The following is a 27,269-nucleotide window of genomic DNA, read 5'->3' on the forward strand; positions in this document are numbered from 1 at the left end:
TACCTCGTGGGCCCCCTGGTGGCCCTCCGATGGCCATCTTATGCTATATGGAGTCTTTTGATGAGGAAAAATCATAAGGCATCTTATCGGACGAAACTCCGCCGCCACGAGGCGGAACCTTGGCGGATCCAATCTAGCGCTCCGGCAGAGCTGTTCTGCCGGGGAAACTCCCCTCCGGGAGGGGGAAATCATCACCATCGTCATCACCAACGCTCCTCTCATCGGGAGAGGGCAGTCTCCATCAACATCTTCATCAGCACCATCTCCTCTCAAAACCCTAGTTCATCTCTTGTATCCAATTCTTGTCTCCCAGTCCGGGATTGGTACTAGTAGGTTGCTAGTAGTGTTAAATACTCCTTGTAGTTGATGCTAGTTGGTTTATTTGGTGGAAGATCATATGTTCAGATCCTATATGCATATTAATATCCCTCTGATTATGAACATGAATATGCTTTGTGAGTAGTTATGTTTGTTTCTGAGGACATGGGAGAAGTCTTGCTATTAGTAGTCATGTGAATTTGGTATTCGTTCGATATTTTGATGAGATGTATGTTGTCTAGCCTGTAGTGGTGTTATGTGAACGTCGACTACATAACACTTCACCATTATTTGGGCCTAGAGGAAGGCATTGGGAAGTAATAAGTAGATGATGGGTTGCTAGAGTGACAGAAGCTTAAACCCTAGTTTATGCGTTGCTTCGTCAGTGGCTGATTTGGATCCATATGTTTCATGCTATGGTTAGGCTTACCTTAATACTTTTGTTGTAGTTGCGGATGCTTGCAATAGAGGTTAATCATAAGTGGGATGCTTGTCCAAGTAAGGACAGTACCCAAGCACCGGTCCACCCACATATCAAATTATCAAAGTACCGAACGCGAATCATATGAACGTGATGAAAACTAGCTTGATGATATTCCCATGTGTCCTCGGGAGCGCTTTTCTCTATATAAGAGTTTGTCCAGGCTTGTCCTTTGCTACAAAAAGGATTGGGCCACCTTGCTGCACTTTATTTACTTTTGTTACTTGTTGCTCGTTACAAATTATCCTATCACAAAACTATCTGTTACCACTTATTTCAGTACTTGCAGAGAATACCTTGCTGGAAACCGCTTATCATTTCCTTTTGCTCCTCGTTGGGTTCGACACTCTTACATATCGAAAGGACTACGATAGATCCCCTATACTTGTGGGTCACCACCTACCCCCCCCCCCCCAGGCGCGCCCTCCACCCTCGTAGGCCCCCTGTTGCTCCAGCGACGTACTCCTTCCTCCTATATATACCTACGTATCCCCAAACTACCAGGGAGGGAGCCAAAAACCTAATTCCACCGCCGTAACCTTTTGTATCCACGAGATCCCATCTTGGGGCCTGTTCCGGAGCTCCGCCGGAGGGGGCATCGATCACGGAGGACTTCTACATCAACACCATAGCCTCTCCGATGAAGTGTGAGTAGTTTACCTCAGACCTTCGGGTCCATAGTTATTAGCTAGATGGCTTTCTCTCTCTTTTTGGATCTCAATACAATGTTCTCCCCCTCTCTTGTCGAGATCTATTCGATGTAATCTTCTTTTTGCGATGTGTTTCTTGAGACCGATGAATTGTGGGTTTATGATCAAGTTTATCTATGAACAATATTTGAATCTTCTCTGAATTCTTTTATGTATGATTGGTTATCTTTGCAAGTCTCTTTGAATTATCAGTTTGGTTTGGCCTACTAGATTGATCTTTCTTGCAATGCGAGAAGTGCTTAGCTTTAGGTTCAATCTTGAGGTGTCCTTTCCCAGTGACAGTAGGGGCAGCAAGCCATGTATTGTATTGTTGCCATCGAGGATAACAAGATGGGGTTTTTATAATATTGCATGAATGTATCCCTCTACATCATGTCATCTTGCATAAAGCCTTACTCTGTTCTTACGAACTTAATACTCTAAATGCATGCTGGATAGCGGTTGATGTGTGGAGTAATAGTAGTAGATGCAGGCAGGAGTCGGTCTACTTGTCTCGGACGTGATGCCTATATACATGATCATACCTAGATATTCTCATAACTATGCTCAATTCTTTCAATTTCTCAACAGTAATTTGTTCACCCACCGTAATATACTTATGCTCTTGAGAGAAGTCACTAGTGAAACCTATGGCCCCCGGGTCTATTCTCCATTATATCAATCTTCCAATACTTAGTTATTTTTATTGCTTTCTATTTTACTTTGCATCTTTATCATAAAAATACCAAAAATATTATCTTATCATATCTACCAGATCTCGCTCTCATAAGTGACCGTGTAGGGATTGACAACCCCTTATCGCGTTGGTTGCGAGGATTTATTTGTTTGTGTAGGTGCGAGGGACTCGTGCGTAGCCTCCTACTAGATTGATACCTTGGTTCTCAAAAACTGAGGGAAATACTTATGCTACTTTGTTGCATCACCCTTTCCTCTTCAAGGGAAAACCAACGCATTGCTCAAGAGGTAGCAAGAAGGATTTTTGGCGCCGTTGCCTGGGAGATCTACGCAAAAGTCAATATACCAAGTACCCATCACAAACCCTTATCTCCCGCATTACATTATTTGCCATTTTCCTCTCATTTTCCTCTCCCCCACTTCACCCTTGCCGTTTTACTCGCCCTCTCTCTCTCTCTATCCTCCCTCTCTTTCTCCATTTGCCTCTTTTTGCCTGTTTCTTGTTTGCTTGTGTGTTGGATTGCTTGTTTGTCACGATGGCTGAAGATAACACTAAATTGTGTGACTTTACCAATACCAACAATAATGATTTCCTTATCACTCCGATTGCTCCTCTTACTGATACTGAATCTTGTGAAATCAATGTTGCTTTGTTGAATCTTGTCATGAAAGATCAATTCGCCGGCCTTCCTAGTGAAGATGCCACTACTCATCTAAATAGCTTCGTTGATTTATGTGATATGCAAAAGAATAAAGATGTTGACAATGATATTGTTAAATTGAAGCTATTTCCTTTTTCGCTTAGCGATCGTGTTAAAGCTTGGTTTTCGTCTTTGCCTAAAAATAGTATTGATTCTTGGAATAAGTGCAAAGATTCTTTTATCTCTAAGTATTTCCTCCCGCTAATATTATCTCTCTTAGAAACGATATTATGAATTTTCAGAAACTTGATCATGAACATGTTGCACAAGCTTGGGAGAGGATCAAGTTAATGATATGTAATTGCCCCACGCATGGTTTGAATTTGTGGATGATTATACAAAACTTTTATGCCGGATTGAAAATTGCTTCTAGGAATCTTTTAGATTCGGCCGTGGGAGGCACCTTTATGGAAATCACTTTAGGAGAAGCTACTAAACTCCTAGATAATATTATGGTTAATTATTCTCAATGGCACACTGAAAGATCTACTAATAAGAAAGTGCATGCAATAGAAGAAATTAATGTTTTGAGTGGAAAGATGGATGAACTTATGAAATTATTTGCTAATAAAAGTGTTTCTTCCGATCCTAATGATATGCCTTTGTCTACTTTGATTGAGAATAATAATGAATCTATGGATGTGAATTTTGTTGGTAGGAATAATTTTGGTAACAACGCGTATAGAGGAAACTTTAATCCTAGGCCGTATCCTAGTAATTCCTCTAATAATTATGGTAATTTCTACAACAATTCTTATGGAAATTTTAATAAGATGCCCTCTGATTTTGAAGCCAATATTAAAGAATTTATTACTTTGCAAAAGAATTTTAATGCTTTGATTGAAGAAAAATTGCTTAAGATTGACGAGTTGGCTAGGAACGTTGATAGAATTTCTCTTGATGTTGATTCTTTGAAACTTAGATCTATTCCTCCTAAGCATGATATCAATGAGTCTCTCAAAGCCATGAGAATTTCCATTGATGAGTGCAAAGAAAGAACTGCTAGGATGCGTGCTAAGAAAGATTGCTTTATTAAAGCGTGTTCTTCTAGTTTCCATGATAATAAAGATGAAGATCTAAAAGTTATTGATGTGTACCCTATTAAATCTTTGTTTTTCAATATGAATCTTAATAATGATGGGACTGAATATGATCCACCTTTACCTAGAAGGCGTTCCAAGAATTCGGAGTATTTAGATCTTGATGCTAAAATTGATAAAAGTGGGATTGAAGAAGTCAAAACTTTAAATATTGATGAACCCACTATTTTGGATTTCAAGAAATTTAATTATGATAATTTCTGTTTGATAGATTGTATTTCCTTGTTGCAATCCGTGCTAAATTCTCCTCATCCTTATAGTCAAAATAAAGCCTTCACTAAACATATCGTTGACGCTTTGATGCAATCTTATGAAGAAAAGCTTGAGTTGGAAGTTTCTATCCCTAGAAAACTTTATGATGAGTGGGAACCTACTATTAAAATTAAAATTAAAGATCATGAATGCTATGCTTTGTGTGATTTGGGTGCTAGTGTTTCCACGATTCCCAAAACTTTGTGCGATTTGTTAGGTTTTCGTGATTTTGATGATTGCTCTTTAAACTTGCACCTTGCGGATTCCACTATCAAGAAAACTATGGGTAGAATTAACGATGTTCTTATTGTTGAAAATAGGAATTATGTTCCCGTAGATTTTATTGTTCTTGATATAGATTGCAATCCTTCATGTCCTATTATTCTTCGTAGACCTTTCCTTAGAACGATTGGTGCAATTATTGATATGAAGGAAGGGAATATTAGGTTCCAATTTCCGTTAAGGAAAGGCATGGAACATGAGGGAGTCCTGGATTAGGGGGTGTTCGGGTAGCCGGACTATACCTTCAGCCGGACTCCTGGACTATGAAGATACAAGATTGAAGACTTCGTCCCGTGGCCGGATGGGACTTTCCTTGGCGTGGAAGGCAAGCTTGGCGATGCGGATATTCAAGATCTCCTACCATTGTAACCGACTCTATGTAACCCTAACCCTATCCAGTGTCTATATAAACCGGAGGGTTGTAGTCCGTAGGCAATCAACTCCATACACAACAATCATACCATAGGCTAGCTTCTAGGGTTTAGCCTCCTTGATCTCGTGGTAGATCTACTCTTGTACTACCCATATCATGAATATTAATCAAGCAGGAGTAGGGTATTACCTCCATCGAGAGGGCCCGAACCTGGGTAAAAACATCTTGTCCCTTGTCTCCTGTTACCATCCGGCCTTGACGCACAGTTCGGGACCCCCTACCCGAGATCCGCCGGTTTTGACACCGACATTGGTGCTTTCATTGAGAGTTCCTCTGTGCCATCACAATCAGGAAGGATGCCTCCTCCCGTCTTTAAAGACGGCACCGTTGCTAAGGGAGCCTTGGCTGTCGGCCAAACCCTCCGGCTAGGTGGTTTCCTCATGACCGCCTGTTCGGCTGTTGCGCCGACGGTGACCTCTCGGGTCATCAAAAGCAACCTACACGTCAGCTCAGAGCTCGTCGAGCAGCTAGATCCAATGGAGCTCTCTTCCGTAAACGAGCTCTTGGATCGCATCGCCGCCCTGGGGGTCGCTATGGATTACGACCAGGTTGGGCTTAAACCCGATCTAAGAGAAATTAACTCTCCCCAAGTCACCCACCACGTTGCCGTGGTAGAGGCGCAGTGCGGCGACCCTTCATCTATTTTAAGGACTAGCTACGTCTGAATTCCTGACTCCTCCAAGCCGGATACCCGCGGAGAGGAGGATGTAACTCAAGACCTGAGCTTAGGATCAGGCAACGGGCTAGATTCGTTGGACAACATCCAAGAATCCGAAATTCAGAGTTCGGAAACTCTTCGTCCTCCGAATCTTGGATTGGGTGAGGTTTCAGATTCAACGACACCCGCCCACCCGAACATAAGCGATCTCTCCCAAATCAGGCAGAGGCCCGAGGAAACAGTACATCATTACTGGGCCAGATTCCTCCTGGTTATGAACAGGATAAAGGATTGTCGCGAGGGAGACGCAATCTCAATTTTCTGCAGTAATTGCACGGACGAGGGAATCCTTAACGCCGTAAGTCGTCGTGATATTACACGCTTCGCTAACTTGGCGTCCATAGTACAAAAATACTGTGCGATGGAAAGCGCCTGGAAAACCGAAATAAAGTTTTGGGATAATCCGGCCTTGAATAGTAATCCCGTCCGAACTAAGAGGGTGCATCATCATAGGACACCCGGGATAAACACCAAAGAACCAAAACCCTCTATAGGGCATGGAACCGTACTGGAAAGGTGGCTTGATGGACCCTGTAGAATTCACAGTACAGAGGACGCCACACCAACTCACAGCCTTAGAGCATGTTGGATACTCCGGCAGGTGGCCAAAATTGGCGAGGACCTCTTAATTCTAGAGGCCGCAGAAAGCCAGCCCGAGGACACCAGTACCGTTCTCACAGTCTTCGAGACTTTCGCATCAAACAATATGCGAAAAAGAACACTCCGCAGCCTCGCCGAAGTCTATCAAGTTGCAACAATAAATCCATGGAGCGACACTGCTATTACCTTCAACGCAAGTGATGAACCTAGATTCCGAACAGCCCGAGCACCAGCCGCATTGGTCCTCAGTCCCATAGTGGACGTCTTTCGCCTCACCAAGGTGCTCATGGATGGAGGCAGCGGACTGAACCTCATTTATGAGGAAACCCTTCAAAAAATGGAAACAGACTGGAACCGCATCGAGCGAAGCAGCACAACCTTTAGAGGAATAATCCCCAGACGGGATGCGCGCTGCACAGGAAAAATCACACTAGATCTGGTGTTCAGCACACCGGATAATTACAGGTCCGAAGAAGTCACGTTTCAGGTGGCCCCGTTTAAGAGCGGATATAATGCTTTACTAGGGCGAGAAGCATTCACAATCTTCCAAGCAATACCCCATTACGGATACATGAAGCTTAAGATGCCCGGGCCGAATGGAATTATCACTCTAGCTAGTGATCCGGACATAGCACTCCGCGCCGAAAACAAGACGGCCGCATTAGCCCTTGAGGCGCTATCCGAAGCCTTAGTGGCCAAGGAACTGACTGCGCTACGCTCCACGGTTAACAGGGATGATGTGATACTCGATAAGAGATCCAAATCCACATCCTTCAAGCGAGCCGACGAAATAGTCAAATTCCAGGTCCATCCAACGGACCCCAATAAAACAGCTTCAATCGGGGCACGACTGAACCCTGATGCAGACGCCACACTACGAGAGTTCCTACGAGAGAACTGGGACATCTTCGCCTGGCACCCTTCAGACATGCCAGGGATCCCACGCAGGCTGGCCGAACACAGCTTAAATATCCTAAAAGGATTTAAACCTGTCAAACAAGCCCTTTGGCGTTTTTCCGAACCCAAGAGACAGGCTATGGGAGAGGAGCTAGCCAAGCTATTGGAGGCCGGATTCATCAGAGACATAAAACATCCGGACTGGCTAGCAAACTTGGTGTTGGTACCAAAGAAGGACAAATCTTGGCGCCTGTGTGTCGACTTTAAAGACCTTAACAAGGCTTGCCCAAAGGATCCCTTCCCCCTCCCCCGCATCGACCAAATTATCGATGCCACCGCAAGACACGATTTGTTGTGTTTCCTCGACGCATACTCTGGTTACCATCAAATCAAGATGGCAGAATCAGACCAAGCTGCAACAGCATTCATCACACCATACGGCCCATTCTGCTTCAACACAATGCCCTTCGGGCTAAAAAACGCTGGCGCAACATATCAGCGCATGATCCAGACATGTCTGGCAAATCAGATCGGCAAAACAGTGGAGGCGTATGTGGACGATGTGGTCGTCAAATCAAGACATGTCGAATCTCTAGTAGACGACTTGAGCTTACATTCGATAACCTCCGAAAATATGACATCAAGCTCAACCCGGAAAAATGCGTCTTCGGCGTTCCAGCCGGAAAGCTCTTGGGCTTCATTGTATCCAATAGAGGAATTGAAGCAAATCCAGCCAAGATCCGAGCTTTGTCACAATTGGATATCCCAAAGGACCTCAAACAAATACAAAAATTAACCAGATGTGTGGCGGCTTTAAGCCGCTTCATCTCCCGCTTGGGAGAAAAGGCACTACCCCTCTATCGCCTCCTTCGGCGTACCGAACACTTCGAGTGGACGGAGGCCGCCACAGCCGGACTTGATGAAATAAAAGCCATATTGGCAACAAACCCAGTCCTGGCTGCGCCGAACACCGGCGAACCAATGTTATTGTACATTGCAGCAACACATCAAGTTGTCAGCGCAGTACTCGTTGTCGAGCGGGAAACGGATGGACACAAATTCCCCCTTCAAAGGCCGGTCTACTACGTATCCACCGTCCTCACTCCATGCAAATCACGGTACCCGCATTATCAAAAGATTGCATACGCGGTATTCATGGCATCCCGGAAGCTACGACACTACTTTCAAGAGTGTTCCATAACAGTAGCCTCGGAAGTACCACTCAACGATATTATCAACAACCGCGACGCAACGGGCCGGATTGCAAAATGGGCCATCGAGCTTCTCCCGTTCGATATAACCTATAAGCCACAGCGAGCTATTAAATCGCAAGTTTTGGCGACTTCGTCGCAGAATGGACGGAGGCCGAGCTCCCTAAAGAGTACGGCACATATTCAAACTGGATTATGCATTTCGACGGCTCCAAAATGTTGGCCGGACTGGGGGCTGGCATCGTCCTGACGTCCCCCATAGGAGACACAGTCCAATATGTGCTCCAGATCATGTACATGGATTCCAACAATGCATTCGAATATGAGGCCCTCCTACATGGCCTCCGGATAGCAGTATCCATGGGTATCCAGCGCCTAGAGGTACGCGGGGATTCAAACCTCGCGATATCCCAAATAAATGGAGACTTCGACGCCAAGGACCCAAAAATGGCAGCTTACCGCAACGCCGTCCTAAAAATGTCAGCTCGGTTCGAAGGGCTGGAGTTTCACCATATAGCCCGAGAAAACAATCAAGCAGCGGACGTCCTGGCACGCATCGGAGCAAGACACGATGCAGTCCCCCCCCTAACATCTTTTTGGAAAGATTGTTCAAGCCATCCGTAGCATGGGAGGGGGAACCCGCAAATAACAGCCCGGACCCAGCCGCACCACTCGACGCCAAACAATCTGACACAATTGGAGGCTCTGCCAATGAAATTACACCTTCAGCCCACGTAATAATGGCGGTCATCGCCCCGTGGACAGAACCATTCCTAGCCTACCTTACTAGGCAGGAACTCCCGGAGGACCAAAACGAGGCCCGCTGCATAGTGCGGTGATCTAAAGCCTATAGAGTCCATGAGGGAGAGCTTTATAAGAAAAGCACTACCGGAGTCCTTCAAAGGTGCATCTCCGAAGAGGAAGGGCGGAACCTTCTGGCTGAAATTCATGCCGGACTCGGTGGTCACCACGCCGCTGCTCGGTCCCTTGTTAGCAAGGCTTTCCATACAGGCTTTTATTGGCCGACGGCCCGGGCAGACGCTCAGAACCTAGTCCAACGATGCGCTGGTTGCCAACTTTTTGCCAACCAAAGCCATATGCCACCCACCGCACTCCAAACTATACCCATCACCTGGCCTTTTGCGGTCTGGGGGCTTGACATGGTCGGACCCCTTAAAGGTGGGACCGATAGGAAAAAATACTTACTGGTCATGGTGGATAAATTCACCAAATGGATAGAAGCCAAGTCTGTTAAAACGGCCGAACCCGGACCTGTGATAGACTTCATATCCGGGGTTGTACACCGTTATTGCGTCCCCCACAGCATCATAACCGATAACGGTACAAACTTTACCGCCGACGAGGTAAAACTCTGGTGCAAAAACATGGGCATCAAGCTCGATTATGCTTCCGTCTATCACCCACAAACCAACGGCCAGGTCGAACGTGCAAATGGTCTTATCATGAGCGGCATTAAACCCAGACCGGTGCGGTCCCTCAAGGAATCTAACACGCACTTGGTAGAGGAGCTCGACTCCGTGCTATGGGGGCTGCGGACCACGCCAAATCGCACCACCGGATACACACCATTTTTATGGTGTACGGTGCAGAGGCAGTTCTGCCCTGCGACATAATTCATGACTCACCTAGAGTGCGCATGTACGAAGAAAGAGAAGCCAAGCTCGATCGGCAGGACAACTTGGACGCCCTGGAGGAGGAGCGTGACGTGGCAAAAGCCCGTTCCGCATTTTATCAACAGCAGGCCCGAAGATATCAAAGCAGAGAAGTACGGGCCAAAAATTACAATGTTGGCGAACTAGTTCTACGCCTGCCGGATAAGAAAAAGGACAAACTCAAGCCCAAGTGGGAAGGTCCATTCATAATCGACCAAGTCCTGACTGGCGGGGCGTACCGCCTGCGAGATGCGTTGGATAACCGACTCGAGCCGAACCCGTGGAACGCCACCCGTCTTCGAAGATTCTATGCCTAGCGCCGGACTCTGTGTTCGTCTCCTTCCTCTGTCCATTTTTTGCATTTTTCTGTCTTACATTTCTCTCCTTCCCCTCTTTTCTTTTATAGCCCTTAAAGGCTCATCTAGTGACGCGCCACTCGCGCTCATTAAACCTGGGGGCTTCTTTAATAGAAGCTTATTTATACGGGCTTCATGCCCAACACATGCGTCAAACTTCCGCATGTACCCTTTTTTTTCACCATTATATGCATCGATATGACTTAAGTTTTGGCCATGCTGGGTTGCCTGGCTCCTGTGCTTACCCCTACGTTCCCGATTGTTCGGCTAGGCGGTAAAGGGAGCACCTCTGCGATTGTTACTGCCGGGTCAGCCGGATGTGTACCTCAGACTGGGTGAAGCCGAAAGCTAGCGTTCTTAAGGGAATATTCGGTCGGTGAGATAAAAGATGATCTTTTTACTCATTCTATGCGCCCCCAGATGCTTTTTTCTGCGTCTTTTTACGCAGTCCGGACATGCACTTTAGGGAATGCCTCCCAGCGAAAGGAACCCCTAACGGAACTATTCTCTCTCGAACATGTTTCTTACTAACCATGTAATATAACATAACTAGTTGGGCACTTGTCTGATAAAGCACTAATGACCCCTACGCCTGGTCTCCATGCATACCACGGTTCTTATATAACCGCTATGGTATTCAGACACACTCCGGACCGTCAGGTCCCGAGGTTGAAGTGAAAAGGTCGGCAATGACAAACGATCTACAATCCGGCTAGAAGGCATTACACATGTCAATTCAAAATTACATAGTCATTCTGACTGATTGTATTCCTCTTCTATACCATCTAACAGGCTATCTAATTTACAGTCCTGCTGGGAATACTTCGCGACCAACTCTACTTGGCCGTATACTAAGCTCACAGGGATCTCCTTCCCGTCAGGCCCCACTGGTCCAACCTCGGCCATGTGGTTTGGGTCAGACTTCATAAAACGGGTCTTCACCATGGCCCAGGCTTCCCTAGCGCCTTGTCGGCAGGCCGATATCTTCCACAACCGGAAGCGCCGCCAAGCTCCCTTCAGCTTCTCCGCAAGCTCTCCAAGGCCCTCGAGCATGGAGTGGGCAGGCCATAAGGCTTGGGCAACACCTCGCATCGCCTGCCGAATTCGCTCGTGCAGTTGCATGAGTTCGGGAAGAAGGTCACCCGTAGAACCGGGCATCTCCTCTGCAGGACGACCTGTGAGCATACCTACAGACATTACTCTGTTAGTCGACTTCCTCGCCGAACTCTTTTTTCAAAGTTCGTTCAAGCACTTACTAAATATGTCGCGTCGAAGCCGCTGATTCTCCTTCGTGGAGTCCGACAGCTGGCCACGAACATCTTTAAGTTCGACGTCCAGCCTGGTGTTGGCATCCTGAAGATCATTCTTCTCTCGCCTCACCTTTGTCAACGTATTCTCACTGGCCTTTAGCCGGCGTAAGAGGTGTTGCTTTTCCGGATCGAGTCCGGCGCCATCTGCAACATGATTTATCAGATTTGCACCCACACCGCACAATACTAATCTTTCGAAGTGTATCTTACCCGAGGGGGTCTCTTTGGACTCCCCTGCTGCGGCTAGTGCGGCCTCTAGTTGGGCCTTGCACTTTTCCAGCTCCTGGGACAGTACAGTATTCTTCTCTATAAGAACCTGAATATTAAATGATCCTTAAATCAGTTGCTCTAACTGTTTCAAGTCTCGGGGGCTACGGGTATATATATATCTGACCAAAATTTTCTTACCCGTATGTCTTTTACATACTGCTCCGTGGCTCTGGCTAAACCATTTTGAGCGGCACGGAGGTACGCATCTCCCGAATTAAAGGCATCTAAATCCTCTTGGGAGAAACAAGCGTCACGTAGAACTGTCCGGCAATGCCTGTGGTTCATGGCACTCTCCACTTCAGAATTTGTGGCAGACAGCCTGTCCGCATCCTCTGTCGGAGGAGTGTCCGGTGCGTGCCTTGTGCTCGCCTCCGCTTCCTGGCCAGACGTTGGAGCCTGGCTGGTGGAGGCGCGATTGGCAACCTCTCCGGATATAGTCCGGTGAGGTCTCTTCGTTCTGAAGATAGCACGAACGTTAATATGCCCGGACAGAATAACACTAGGGAAGCAGAGGGTGCGCTATACCTTTGCGCCGGCATCTCAGTCCGGACTACATTCCTTTTTGCCCCACGGGGCCCTGCGGCCCCTCGTTGGCTAGCCGCCGCAGGTTCGGCCTCCTGCCTCGGAAATCTCCCCCGCAAAACACGGTTGTCGTCAGAAACACCGGAATACGTGAGAGTGTAATCTCTCTCAAGGGAATGAGACTCCGGTTTCTGTCACCTGGGAGGCCGGGATTAACCCTGGGTAATCAGCCGTGATGGCTACCAAGGTATTGTCCTTGCTTAGCTGATGGAACACCCCGTCGATAAGCTCCACCGATATGTCCGGATCCTCTTCAGAGTCTGGATCGAGGGACCGTTCTGGGTCCTCGGGTTGTGGAGGGCGGCTGTTTATATCCTTTACCACCTGTCGCAGTTCCTGCATTGAAGTCGTTAGACTACATATCTAACTGTGGGAGTACAAAACAAACGGGCAAGCGCAGTTGTTCACTTACCCAACTTGGAGGATCGTACATAGTAAATCCGGCCTACGGGTTGACGTGGAGGAATTCCTCCTTTTCTCCCTTGTACAAAGAGGATAAGATCTTTACTAGGGTGGCAGCTAAAGCCGGCCCCTTACGACCGTAACGGGTGGCGTCATCCTCCCCGTTGAAATTCCACATGGGGTGGCCTCTATATTGAAGTGGATGCACCCCCCGCATAATGCATGCGGCCATGACTCCAATCATGGTTAGTCCGGAATGAACCAACAGTCTTATCCGGCCCATCAGGTAAAGGACGTCTCTGTCGCTTTCTCTTTGAGAGCTCCGCGGACGCCAGCTCAAGCGTTTCTTCAATGGAGCACTGTTGAACTCAGGGAGACCGACCCGGATAGGGTCCGGTAGCGGGACGTCATCTATATAAAACCATTCCGAAGGCCAGTCCTCGGACGCCTTCTTCGGGGTTCCGGATAGGTATCCAGTCCCGGCGATGCGCCATACTTCGGCTCCGCCCACTTGGTATATAAACCCCTCTTTAGAACGGGGCACCAGGCAGAATAACCTCTTCCACAGTGCGAAATGAGCCTCAACGCCTGAAAATAGCTCGCAAAGGGCGACGAAACCCGCAATATACAATACGGAGGCGGGCGTGAGGTTGTGCAGCTGGAGGCCATAGAACTCCAGAAGCCCGCGGAGAAATGGGTGAATTGGAAATCCCAGTCCCCTTATTAGATAGGGGACGAGGCACACCCGCTCTCCTTTGGAAGGATTGGGGGTGCTCTCCGCTTGTTTTCCGCCATTATAGGTGGCGAGAGCGGCTCGGACCGGGACCATGTATGCCTGAGGGAGAAATCCCTTGGCCTGAAGTGACGCTAACTCGCTATGCGGGATGGTGCAACTCTCCCAGTCCCCGGGTTTGGGACCGGAGGGGCGAGGGGAGGAGCTGCAACGGCTGGTCATGTTGGAATGGACCTTTGCTGGAAGCGCTCTGATGATAACTCGCGGAAAGGAGAAGATGTGGTTTGGACCTAAATCCCCATCCCGTTAAATAAGCGGCTCGTTTATATGGCTAGGGGTGTGGATGTAAAAACACCCCGGCTTTTCGCATTCGTTTGAACACGTGGAAGACGGCCATTATTGGGCGTGGAAAGGTTCTTGATATAGATTGCAATCCTTCATGTCCTATTATTCTTCGTAGACCTTTCCTTAGAACGATTGGTGCAATTATTGATATGAAGGAAGGGAATATTAGGTTCCAATTTCCGTTAAGGAAAGGCATGGAACATGAGGGAGTCCTGGATTAGGGGGTGTTCGGGTAGCCGGACTATACCTTCAGCCGGACTCCTGGACTATGAAGATACAAGATTGAAGACTCCGTCCCGTGTCCGGATGGGACTTTCCTTGGCGTGGAAAGCAAGCTTGGCGATGCGGATATTCAAGATCTCCTACCATTGTAACCGACTCTATGTAACCCTAACCCTATCCGGTGCCTATATAAACCGGAGGGTTGTAGTCCGTAGGCAATCAACTCCATACACAACAATCATACCATAGGCTAGCTTCTAGGGTTTAGCCTCCTTGATCTCGTGGTAGATCTACTCTTGTACTACCCATATCATCAATATTAATCAAGCAGGAGTAGGGTATTACCTCCATCGAGAGGGCCCGAACCTGGGTAAAAAACATCTTGTCCCTTGTCTCCTGTTACCATCCGGCCTTGACGCACAGTTCGGGACCCCCTACCCGAGATCCGCCGGTTTTGACACCGACAGAACACTTCCCTAGAAAGAAAATAAAATTACCGTATGAATATATTATGAGAGACACTTATGGATTGCCTACCAAAGATGGCAATACCTAAATCTATCCTTGTTATTATGCCTGGCTAGGGGCGTTAAACGATAGCGCTTGTTGGGAGGCAACCCAATTTTATTTTTATTCCTTACTTTTTGCTCCTGTTTAGTAATAAATAATTTATCTAAACTCTGTTTTGGTTGTGTATTTTTGTGTTTAATTAGTGTTTGTGCCAAGTAGAACCATTGGGCAGACTTGGGGAAAGTCTTGTTAATCTTGCTGTAAAAAAACAGAAACTTTAGCGCTCACGAGAATTGCTGCCATTTTTATTTGAAAAGTGCTATTTAGTTAATTATTTTTTCAGATGATTAATTGATAAATTCCTCACGTCCATCAATTTATTTTAGAATTTTTGGGGTTCCAGATCTTGCGTTAGCCACAGATTACTACAGACTGTTCTGTTTTTGACAGATTCTGTTTTTCGTGTGTTGTTTGCTTATTTTGATGAATCTATGGCTAGTAAAATAGTTTATAAACCATAGAGAAGTTCAAATACAGTAGGTTTAACACCAATATAAATAAAGAATGAGTTCATTACAGTACCTTGAAGTGGTGTTTTGTTTTCTTTCGCTAACGGATCTCACGAGATTTTCTACTTTAAGTTTTGTGTTGTGAAGTTTTCAAGTTTTGGGTAAAGATTTGATGGATTATGGAATAAGGAGTGGCAAGATCCTAATCTTGGGGATGCCCATGGCACCCCCAAGATAATCTAAGGACACCTAAAAGCCAAAGATTGGGGATGCCCCGGAAGGCATCCCCTCTTTCGTCTACTTCCATTGGTAACTTTACTTGGAGCTATATTTTTATTCACCACATGATATGTGTTTTGCTTGGAGCGTGTTGTATGATTTGAGTCTTTGCTTTTTAGTTTACCACAATCATACTTTCTGTACACACCTTTTGAGAGAGAGACACATGATTCAGAAATTATTAGAATACTCTATGTGCATCACTTGTATTTTTTGAGTTATATAGTTTTGATCTAGTACTTCACTTGTATCTTTTAGAGCACGATGGTGGATTTGTTTTATAGAAAATATTGATCTCTCATGCTTCACTTAGATTATTTTGAGAGTCTTAAATAGCATGGTAATTTTCTTAAATAATCCTAATATTCTAGGTATTCAAGATTAGTAAAAACTTTCTTATGAGTGTTTTGAATACTAAGAGAAGTTTGATGCTTGATGATTGTTTTGAGACATGGAGGTAGTGATATTAAAGTTGTGCTAGTTGAGTAGTTGTGAAGTTAAGAAATACTTGTGTTGAAGTTTGCAAGTCCCATAGCATGCATGTATGGTAAACGTTATGTAACAAATTTGAAACATGAGGTTTTCTTTTGATTGTCCTCCTTATGAGTGGCGGTCGGGGACGAGCGATGGTATTTTCCTACCAATCTATCCCGCTAGGAGCATGCGCGTAGTGCTTGGTTTTTGATGACTTGTAGATTTTTGCAATAATTATGTGAGTTCTTTATGACTAATGTTGAGTCCATGGATTATACGCACTCTCACCTTTCCATCATTGCTAGCCTCTTCGGTACCGTGCATTGCCCTTTCTCACATTGAGAGTTGGTGCAAACTTCGCCGGTGCATACAAACCCCGTGATATGATATGCTCGTTCACACATAAACCTCCTTATATCTTCCTCAAAATAGCCACCATACCTACCTATTATGGCATTTCCATAGTCACTCCGAGATATATTGCCATGCAACTTTCCTCCGTTCCATTTATTATGACACGCATCATCATTGTCATATTGCCTTGCATGATCATGTAGTTGACATCGTATTTGTGGCAAAACCACCATGCATAATTTATCATACATGTCACTCTTGATTCATTTCCCATCCCGGTACACCACCGGAGGCATTCATATAGAGTCATACTTTGTTCTAGTATCGAGTTGTAATCTTTGAGTTGTAAATTAATAGAAGTGTGATGATCATCATTAATAGAGCATTGTTCCAAAAAAGGCCAAAAAAGGAAAGGCCAAATAAAAAAAGAAAAAGGAAAGGCCAAATAAAAAATAAAAAATAATATAAAAGGGACAATGCTACTATCTTTTTTTCCAAACTTGTGCTTCAAAGTAGCACCATGATCGTTATGATAGAGAGTCTCTTGTTTTGTCACTTTCATATACTAGTGGGAAATTTTCATTATAGAACTTGGCTTGTATATTCCAACAATGGGCCTCCTCAAGTGCCCTAGGTCTTCGTGAGCAAGCAAGTTGGATGCACACCCGCTTAGTTTCTTTTATTGAGCTTTCATATATTTATAGATCCAGTGCATCTGTTGCATGGCAATCCCTACTCCTTGCATTAACATCAATCGATGGGCATCTCCATAGCTCATTTATTAGCCTCATTGATGTGAGACTTTCTCCTTTTTTGTCTTCTCCACATAACCCCCATCATCATATTCTATTCCACCCATAGTGTTATATCCATGGCTCACGCTCATGTAGTATGAAACAATTGTTTGGCTTGTCATCGGGGTTGTGCATGATGGGAGCATTATTATGTGACGAAAATGGAGCATGACTAAACTATATGATTTTGTAGGGATGAACTTTCTTTGGCCATGTTATTTTGAGAGGACATAATTTCTTAGTTAGTATGCTTGAAGTATTATTATTTTTATGTCAATATTGAACTTTTATCTTGAATCTTTCGGATCTGAATATTCATACCACAATTAAGAAGAATTACATTGAAATTATGCCAAGTAGCATTCCACATCAAAAATTCTATTTTTATCATTTACCTACTCGAGGACGAGCAAGAATTAAGCTTGGGGATGCTTGATACGTCTCCAACGTATCTATAATTTTTTATTGTTCCATGCTATATTATATCCTGTTTTAAACATTATTGGGCTTTATTATTCACTTTTATATTATTTTTGGGACAAACCTATTAACCATAGGCCCAACCCAGAATTGTTGTTTTTTTGTGCCTATTTTAGGGTTTTGCAAGAAAAGAATATCAAACGAAGTCCAAACGGAATGAAACCTTCGGGAACATGATTTTCGGAACGAACACGATCCAAGAGACTTGGACCCTACGTCAAGCAACCAACAGGGAATCCACGAGGTAGGGGCACGCCTACCCCCCCCCCCCCGGCGCGCCCTCCACCCTCGTGGGCCCCCTGTTGCTCCACCGACGTACTCCTTCCTCCTATATATACCTACGTATCCCCAAACTACCAGGGAGGGAGCCAAAAACCTAATTTCACCACCGCAACCTTCTGTATCCACGAGATCCCATCTTGGGGCCTGTTCCGGAGCTCCACCGGAGGGGGCATCGATCACGGAGGGCTTCTACATCAACACCATAGCCTCTTCGATGAAGTGTGAGTAGTTTACCTCAGACCTTCGGGTCCATAGTTATTAGCTAGATGGCTTTCTCTCTCTTTTTGGATCTCAATACAATGTTCTCCCCCTCTCTCGTGGAGATCTATTCGATGTAATCTTCTTTTTGCAGTGTGTTTGTTGAGACCGATGAATTGTGGGTTTATGATCAAGTTTATCTATGAACAATATTTGAATCTTCTCTGAATTCTTTTATGTATGATTGGTTATCTTTGCAAGTCTCTTCGAATTATTAGTTTGGTTTGGCCTACTAGATTGATCTTTCTTGCAATGGGAGAAGTGCTTAGCTTTGGGATCAATCTTGCGGTGTCCTTTCCCAGTGACAGTAGGGGCAGCAAGGCATGTATTGTATTGTTTCCATCGAGGATAACAAGATGGTTTTTTATCATATTGCATGAATTTATCCCTCTACATCATGTCATCTTGCTTAAAGCGTTACTCTGTTATTATGAACTTAATACTCTAGATGCGTGTTGCATAGCGGTCGATGTGTGGAGTAATAGTAGTAGATGCAGGCAGGAGTCAGTCTACTTGTCTCGGACGTGATGCCTATATACATGATCATACCTAGATACTCTCATAACTATGCTCAATTATGTCAATTGCTCAACAGTAATTTGTTCACCCACCGTAAAATACTTATGCTCTTGAGAGAAGTCACTAGTGAAACCTATGGCCCCCGGGTCTATTCTCCATTATATCAATCTTCCAATACTTAGTTATTTTTATTGCTTTCTATTTTACTTTGCATTAAAAATACCAAAAATATTATCTTATCATATCTACCAGATCTCACTCTCGTAAGTGATCGTGTAGGGATTGACAACCCCTTATCGCGTTGGTTGCGAGGATTTATTTGTTTGTGTAGGTGCGAGGGACTCGCGTGTAGCCTCCTACTGGATTGATACCTTAGTTCTCAAAAACGGAGGGAAATACTTACGCTAGTTTGTTGCATCACCCTTTCCTCTTCAAGGGAAAACCAATGCAGTGCTCAAGAGGTAGCACATCGCCATACAGGTCAGGGTGGACGTCGAGGGGCTTGCACTCCCTGATGGCTGTTGCCACCTCTTCACCGCCTCAGTCATGCTACAAAAGACATTGATCTCCTCCTCCATCGGGCCTCCTATCTTCCTATACCTATCATGGACGGGGACAAATGGCTTGTCGAAGGGCTTCATGAAGGGCTTGTCAGGACCATCAAGGACCTCGACGTCCGGGGTCCTAGGGAAGTATGGCATGGGAGAACCAAGAGGATCCCCAGAGCCCATGGCATGCTTCCTAGTTGCCAGCCCGAAGGAGAAGATGTGTTGCATCTGGCTGTAGTTCTGTATGGGTGTGTTGATGAACTCAGCGTCCCTTGGGTGGGCCTAAGAATGAAACACAAGTGTTGTTAGTTGTGATTAGGAGTAGGCAATGGTGGACAGTATGAAAAGGAAGAGGGTTGTGAGCTAACCGCGACATGGCTGCGTAGTGCTCTACATCCAGAACTGTGGAGCAAGTGTTCTCATCCCATGAGGCGCCGCTAAGGTCTCTCAGCTTGGACACTTGGATCCATCGACCTCTCCACTTCCTCAAGTGGTTGTACACCTGGGTGGCGGACACCTCCTGCCCACAGAACTCGAACACCTGCTTCGCAACAGTGTTCAAGTGCACCTCCTTGAAGCCCTTGTCAGTCCTAACTCCACTAGAGATGAGCTCACACATCTTGTTCAGCACGAACGTGGACATAAGCGGCTGCCACTTCATGTTGTTCGACCTACCATCCTTCTTTGCCTTTGCTGCTGCTACCTTGAGGGCAGAGGCAGCAGCAGCAGGAGTTGGCTCAACGAGCACTACTGGCACATAGAGGGAATTTATGACCCACAAGTATAGGGGATCTATCATAGTCCTTTCGATAAGTAAGAGTGTCGAACCCAACGAGGAGCAGAAGGAAATGATAAGCGGTTTTCAGCAAGGTATTTTTTGCAAGCACTGAAATTGTCAGTAACAACTAGTTTTGTGATGAGGTAATTTGTAACGAGTAGCAAGTAATAAAAGTAAATAAGGTGCAGCAAGATGGCCCAATCCTTTTTGTAGCAAAGGACAAGTCTAGACAAACTCTTATATGAAGTAAAGCGCTCCCGAGGACACATGGGAATTATCGTCAAGCTAGTTTTCATCACGATCATATGATTCGCGGGCGGTACTTGGATAATTTGATATGTGGGTGGACCGGTGCTTGGGTACTGTCCTTACTTGGACAAGCATCCCACTTATGATTAACCCCTATTGCAAGCATCCACAACTACAACAGAAGTATTAAGGTAAACCTAACCATAGCATGAAACATATGGATCCAAATCAGCCCCTTACGAAGCAGCGCATAAACTAGGGTTTAAGCTTCTGTCACTCTAGCAACCCATCATCTACTTATTACTTCCCAATGCCTCCCTCTAGGCCCAAACAATGGTGAAGTGTCATGTAGTCGACATTCACATGACACCACTAGAGGGATGAGAACATACATCTCATCAAAATATTGAACGAATACCAAATTCACATGACTACTAATAGCAAGAGTTCTCCCATATCCTCAGGAACAAACGTAACTACTCACAAAGTATATTCATGTTCATAATCAGAGGGGTATTAATATGCATATTGGATCTGAACATATGATCTTCCACCAAGTAAACCAACTAGCATCAACTACAAGGAGTAATCAACACTACTAGCAACCCATAGGTACCAATCTGAGGTTTGGATACAAAGATTGGATACAAGAGATGAACTAGGGTTTAAGATGAGATGGTGCTGGTGAAGATGTTGATGGAGATTTACCCCCTCCCGATGAGAGGATCGTTGGTGATGACGATGGTGATGATTTCCCCCTCCCGGAAGGAAGTTTCCCCGACAAAACAGCTATGTCGGAGCCCTAGATTGGTTCCGCCTCGTGGCGGCAGAGTTTCGTCCCGTAAGCTTGCTTATGATTTTTTCTTGGACGAAAGACTCCATATAGCCAAACATGGGCATCGGAGGGCCACGAGGGGGCCCACAATGCAGGGGGGCACACCCCCACCCTCGTGGCTGGTGGGTGGCCCCCCTCTGGTGCTTTCTTCTCTCAGTATTTTTTATATATTCTGAAAATAACGTCCGTGAAGTTTCAGGACTTTTGGAGCTATGCAGAATAGGTCTCTAATATTTGCTCCTTTTCCAGCCCAGAATCCCAGCTGCCGGCATTCTCCTTCTTCATGTAAACCTTGTAAAATAAGAGAGAATAAGCATAAGTATTGTGACAAAATGTGTAATAACAGTCCATAATAAAATAAATATCGATATAAAAGCATGATGCAAAATGGACGTATCAACTCCCCCGAGCTTAGACCTCACTAGCCCTCAAGCGAAAGCCGAAATCGAAAAATATGTCCACATGTTTAGAGATAGAGTTGTCGATAAAAATAAAATACGGGCATGAGGGCATCATGATCATTCTTAGAACAACAATATATATATATTGTCATATGATCTCTTATGCTAAAGTAACAATTCATTCACAATTTCAGGTATGAATCATAAACTTCATTGAAAACTAACAAACTTTAATCTCAGACATTGAGGCAATTGCAATTTATCATAACATAGGAAAGAGTCAATATAAGAGCTTTTCAGCAAGTCCACATACTCAACTATCATTTAGTCTTTCACAATTGCTAACACTCATGCTATATTTATGATTATGAAGTTTTAGCCGGACACAGAGAAAGATAGGGGCTTATAGTTTTGCCTCCCAACTTTTTACCTCAAGGGTAATGTCAACAATAATAGTTCATGAAAACTCACATCCAATTAGCTATATATATCTGGATCTTTCCAATACATTGTGCTTGCCAAAGGATAAAATGTAAAAAGGAAAGGTGAAGATGGTAGGACTAGGGTTCCTACCAGGCCTCCGGCGCAGATTGTATGGGCAACGAGGAGGGGGATGAGGGCTGGAGCGGGCGCGCCGGTGGACAGGCGCCATCGCGGCTAGGGTTAGAGGCGGCGGCTAGGGTTCCGGCTCCTCTGGGAGTCGGGCAACAGAAGATTATAATATCTTTATTGCTTGATTCCAAACAGAGTCTTACAGCCTATATTTATAACCTAGATAACTTGCATAAGAATTAATCTAAGATAACTTGTGGGCTAAGATTGCCCGGTGGGCCTAGCTAAACCGGCCATAACAGAAGATCACCATGACTCTTTGCATGAAGTATAAGACAAGAATAAAAGATAGGCCCTTCACAAAGGGAAGCAGAGGTTGTCATGTGCTTTTATGGTTGGATGCATGAAATCTTAATGCAAAAGAACGTCACTTTATATTGCCACTTGTGATATGGACCTTTATTATGCAGTCCATCGCTTTTATTTCTTTCATATCACACGATCATATAAAGCTTATTTTCTCCACATTAATAAGTCATACATATTTAGAAGGAAATTTTTATTGCTTGCACCGATGACAACTTACTTGAAGGATCTTACTCAATCCATAGGTAGATATGGTGGACTCTCATGGCAAAACTAGGTTTAGGGATATTTGGAAGCACAAGTAGTATTTTTACTTGGTGCAAAGAAATTGGCTAGCATGAGAGGGAAAGGCAAGCTCAACATGTTGGATAATCCAAGACAATATAATTTATCCTAGATGTAAGAAAACATAACCCATTACGTTGTCTTCCTTTTCCAACGTCAACTCTTTCGCATGTCATATTTTAATGAGTGCTCACAATCATAAAAGATGTCCAAGATAGTATATTTATATGTGAAAACCTCTCTTTCCTTATTACTTCCTATTAATTTCAATGATGACCAAAACTATGTTTGTCAACTTTCAACAACATTTATTCATCATACTCTTTATATGTGAAGCCAGTACTCTCCATAAGATCCATATGATCTCTTTATTTCTTTTTTATTCTTTCTCTTTTTATTTTATTCCCTCAAGATCATGGCAAGATAATTAAGCCCTTGACTCAACACCAATCTTTATTATATATATATCTCACGGACTCGATTACATAGAAGGATCATAAAGCAAAAATCACAACTAGATCATACTAAAACTTTATTCTAGTAGATCAAGATATAACCAAAAGGATCGAACTAAGAAAAACGGTAAAGGTAAAAGTGATGGTGATACGATACCGGGCCACTCCCCAAGCTTGGAAGTTGCCAAGGGGAGTGCCCATACCCGTGTGATTATGTCTCCTTCTTCAGGGGTGGTGATGTGATATTCTTGGCAATGATGCCCCTCAGGATATGATTCTCTTCCTCGAGCTTATTGACTTGCTGCTTGAGGTTCATTATTTCCTTACGGAGCTTGCCAGTGATGGCTAAAGCTCCTTTCACCCAAGGATGTTGCATAGCTGCGAGAGAACAAGTAACAGTCTTTTTCATATTTTCATAAGAAAGAAATCTAACATTGGAAGGGATGACCGAGTTTGGAATAGCTGAGCTCTGTAGTTCCCCCATCGTGAATCCTGCCTGGAAACGAGAAGTAACTTCTTGATCCTCCTCCATGTCATCTATCCTTTTCAAGTCAGCTTCCATCTCTTCCTCCGTTGAGGGCCCAAAGTGATAAGCATCATTGTTTGCCCCTGGACCTGGTGTCGGATGAGACACCCGACTCTCCCCGACTGACTCTTGAGAAGACATCTTGCTCTAATCTGTGGCAGGAACAGCTCGAAACAAAGACAAGAAATATTTGCGTGATACGGTGGTCAAAACCTTCGGGAGATTATATAATGAATTTGTACCGACCAAGTATCGTGCAAGAAAACGGAGTCCGGAAAGTGCACGCGGTGCCCACGAGGCAGGGGGCGCGCTCTCCACCCTCGTGGAAGCCTTGTGTCCTGCCCGGACTGATTCTTATTTTCCTAGTTTCTTATATATTCCAAAACGGAGAAATATTTCCATTAGAACTGTTTTGGAGTCGGTTTACTTACCGTACCACATACCTATTCCTTTTCGGAGTTTGAAACGTTCCGGAAAGTGTCCCTTATGTATTCCTATGGGGTTACGGTTTCAATAACATTAGTTTCAACATTTATAGGATTACCTGAGATATAATGTTTGATTCTTTGGCCGTTCACCACCCTCGGATTTGTGCCTTCGAAGTTGTTGATTTTTATGGCACCGGAACGATAGAACTCCTCGATAACGTAAGGACCTTCCCACTTAGAGAGAAGTTTGCCTGGAAAAAAATCTTAGACAAGAGTTGTATAACAATACATAATCACCTACATTAAACTCATGCTTTTGTATCCTTTTGTCATGCCATCTTTTAACTTTTTCTTTAAACAGTTTGGCATTCTCGTAGGCTTGGGTTCTCCATTCATCAAGCGAGCTAATGTCAAATAACCTCTTCTCACCGGCAAGTTTGAAATCATAATTGAGCTCTTTAATGGGCCAATATGCCTTATGTTCTAGTTCAAGAGGTAAGTGACATGCTTTGCCATAAACCATTTTATACGGAGATATACCCATAGGATTTCTATATGCAGTTCTATAAGCCCATAATGCATCATCAAGTTTCTTTGACCAATTCTTTCTAGATCTATTAAAAGTTTTTGCAAAATTAATTTGAGTTCTCTATTACTCAATTCTACCTGACCACTAGACTGCAGGTGATATGGAGATGCAATTCTATGATTAACATCATACTTAGCAAGCATTTTACGAAAGGCACCATGAATAAAATGTGAACCAACACCAGTCATTAAATATCTAGGGACTACAAACCTCGGGAAAATATCTTCTTTAAGCATCTTAATAGAGGTGTTATGATCAGCACTACTAGTTGGAATAGCCTCTACCCACTTAGTAACGTAATCAATAGCAACTAAAATATGTGTATACCCATTAGAGGAAGGAAATGGTCCCATATAATCGTAGCCCCAAACATCAAATGGTTCAATAACAAGTGAAAAATTCATAGGCATTTCTTAATGTCTACTAACATTACCAATTATTTGACATTCATCACAAGACAAGACAAACTTACGGGCATCCTTGAAGAGAGTAGGCCAATAAAAACCGGATTGCAATACCTTATGTGCAGTTCTATCTCCAGCATGGTGTCCTCCATAGGCTTCGGAGTGACACTTGCGTAGGATCTTTTCCTGTTCATGCTCAGGTACACAACATCTAATAACACCATCTACTCCTTCTTTATAAAGATGTGGGTCATCCCAGAAGTAATGCCTTAAATCATATAAGAACTTTTTCTTTTGCTGGTATGTGAAACTAGGTGGTATAAACTTAGCAACAATGTAGTTAGCATAATCAACATACCACGGAGCCGTACGAGAAGCATTTATGACATTTAATTGTTCATCAGGAAATCTATCATCAATAGGTAGTGGGTCATCAAGAACATCCTCTAACCTAGACAAGTTGTCTGCAATGGGGTTCTCAGCTCCCTTCCTATGAATAATATGCAAATCAAATTCTTGTAGCAAGAGAACCCATCTAATAAGTCTAGGTTTAGCATCTTTCTTTTCCATAAGATATTTAATAGCAGCATGATCAGTGTGAATAGTTACTTTAGAATCAAAAATATAAGGTCTGAACTTATCACAAGCAAATACAACTCCTAAGAATTCCTTTTCAGTAGTAGAATAATTTCTCTGGGCATTGTCTAGAGTTTTACTAGCATATTGTATAACATTCAATTTCTTATCAACTCTTTGTCCTAGAACAACACCTACAGCATAATCACTAGAATCACACATAATTTCAAAGTGTAAATTACAATCAGGTGGCTGAACAATAGGTGCAGAAATTAATGCTTTCTTAAGTATTTCAAATGGTTCTACACAATCATCATCAAAGACAAAAGGAATATCCTTTTATAATAGATTAGTCAGAGGCCGAGAAATTTTTGAGAAGTCCTTAATGAACCTCCTATAAAAACTGGCATGACCAAGCAAACTTCTTATACCTTTAATGTCCTTGGGACATGGCATCTTTTCAACAGCATCAACTTTAGCTTTATCCACTTCAGTACCTCTTTCAGAAATTTTATGCCCCAAGACAATTCCTTCATTAACCATAAAGTGGCACTTCTCCCAATTCAAGACAAGATTAGTTTCTTCACATCTCTGCAAAACTCGATCAAGTTTGCTCAAACAATCCTTAAAAGAGGATCCATAAACTGAGAAATCATCCATGAAAACCTCGCAAATCTTTTCACAAAAGTCAGAGAATATAGCCATCATGCATCTTTGAAAGGTAGCAGGTGCATTACATAAACCAAAAGGCATACGTCTATAAGCAAAGGTACCGAAAGGGCAAGTAAAAGTGGTCTTTGCTTGATCATCAGCTGACACAGGTATTTGAGAGAAACCAGAGTAACTATCTAGAAAGCAAAAGTGTGTATGTTTGGATACTCTTTCTATCATTTCATCAATAAAAGGTAAAGGGTAATGATCTTTTTTAGTAGCTTTATTTAATTTGCGGAAATCAATTATCATCCTATAACCTGTAATAATTATTTGTGGGATCAATTCATCTTTATCATTAGGAACAACGGTAATACCTCCCTTCTTAGGGACACAATGGACAGGACTTATCCACTGACTATCAGCAACAGGATAAATTATACCCGCCTCAAGGAGCTTTAATATTTCCTTTCTTACCACTTCTTTCATCTTAGGAGCTCCAAATTTATTTTGTGTTGACATAGAGTCGGACTAATGCCCTTAAGATCATCAAGAGTATATCCAATAGCAGCACGGTGCTTTTTCAGAGTTTTCAATAATTTCTTTTCTTCATGCTCTGAAAGGTTAGCACTAATAATAACAGGATATATCTTCTTTTCATCAAGATAAGCATATTTAAGAGTATCGGGTAACGGTTTAAGCTCAAACACGGGATCACCCTTGGGTGGAGGAGGATCCCCTAGGATTTCAACAGGCAAGTTGTGTTTGAGAATAGGTCCCTGTCTAAAGAATACTTCATCTATTTCCCTTCTTTCATTCATAAACGTATCATTTGATTGGTCGAGCAAATATTGTTCTAAAGGATCATTAGGAGGCACAAAAATAGAAGCATGACC

This window comes from Triticum urartu, chromosome 1A (genome assembly GCF_056163025.1).
Source record: "Triticum urartu cultivar PI428250 chromosome 1A, HENAU_Tu73, whole genome shotgun sequence".
NCBI lineage: Eukaryota > Viridiplantae > Streptophyta > Magnoliopsida > Poales > Poaceae > Triticum > Triticum urartu.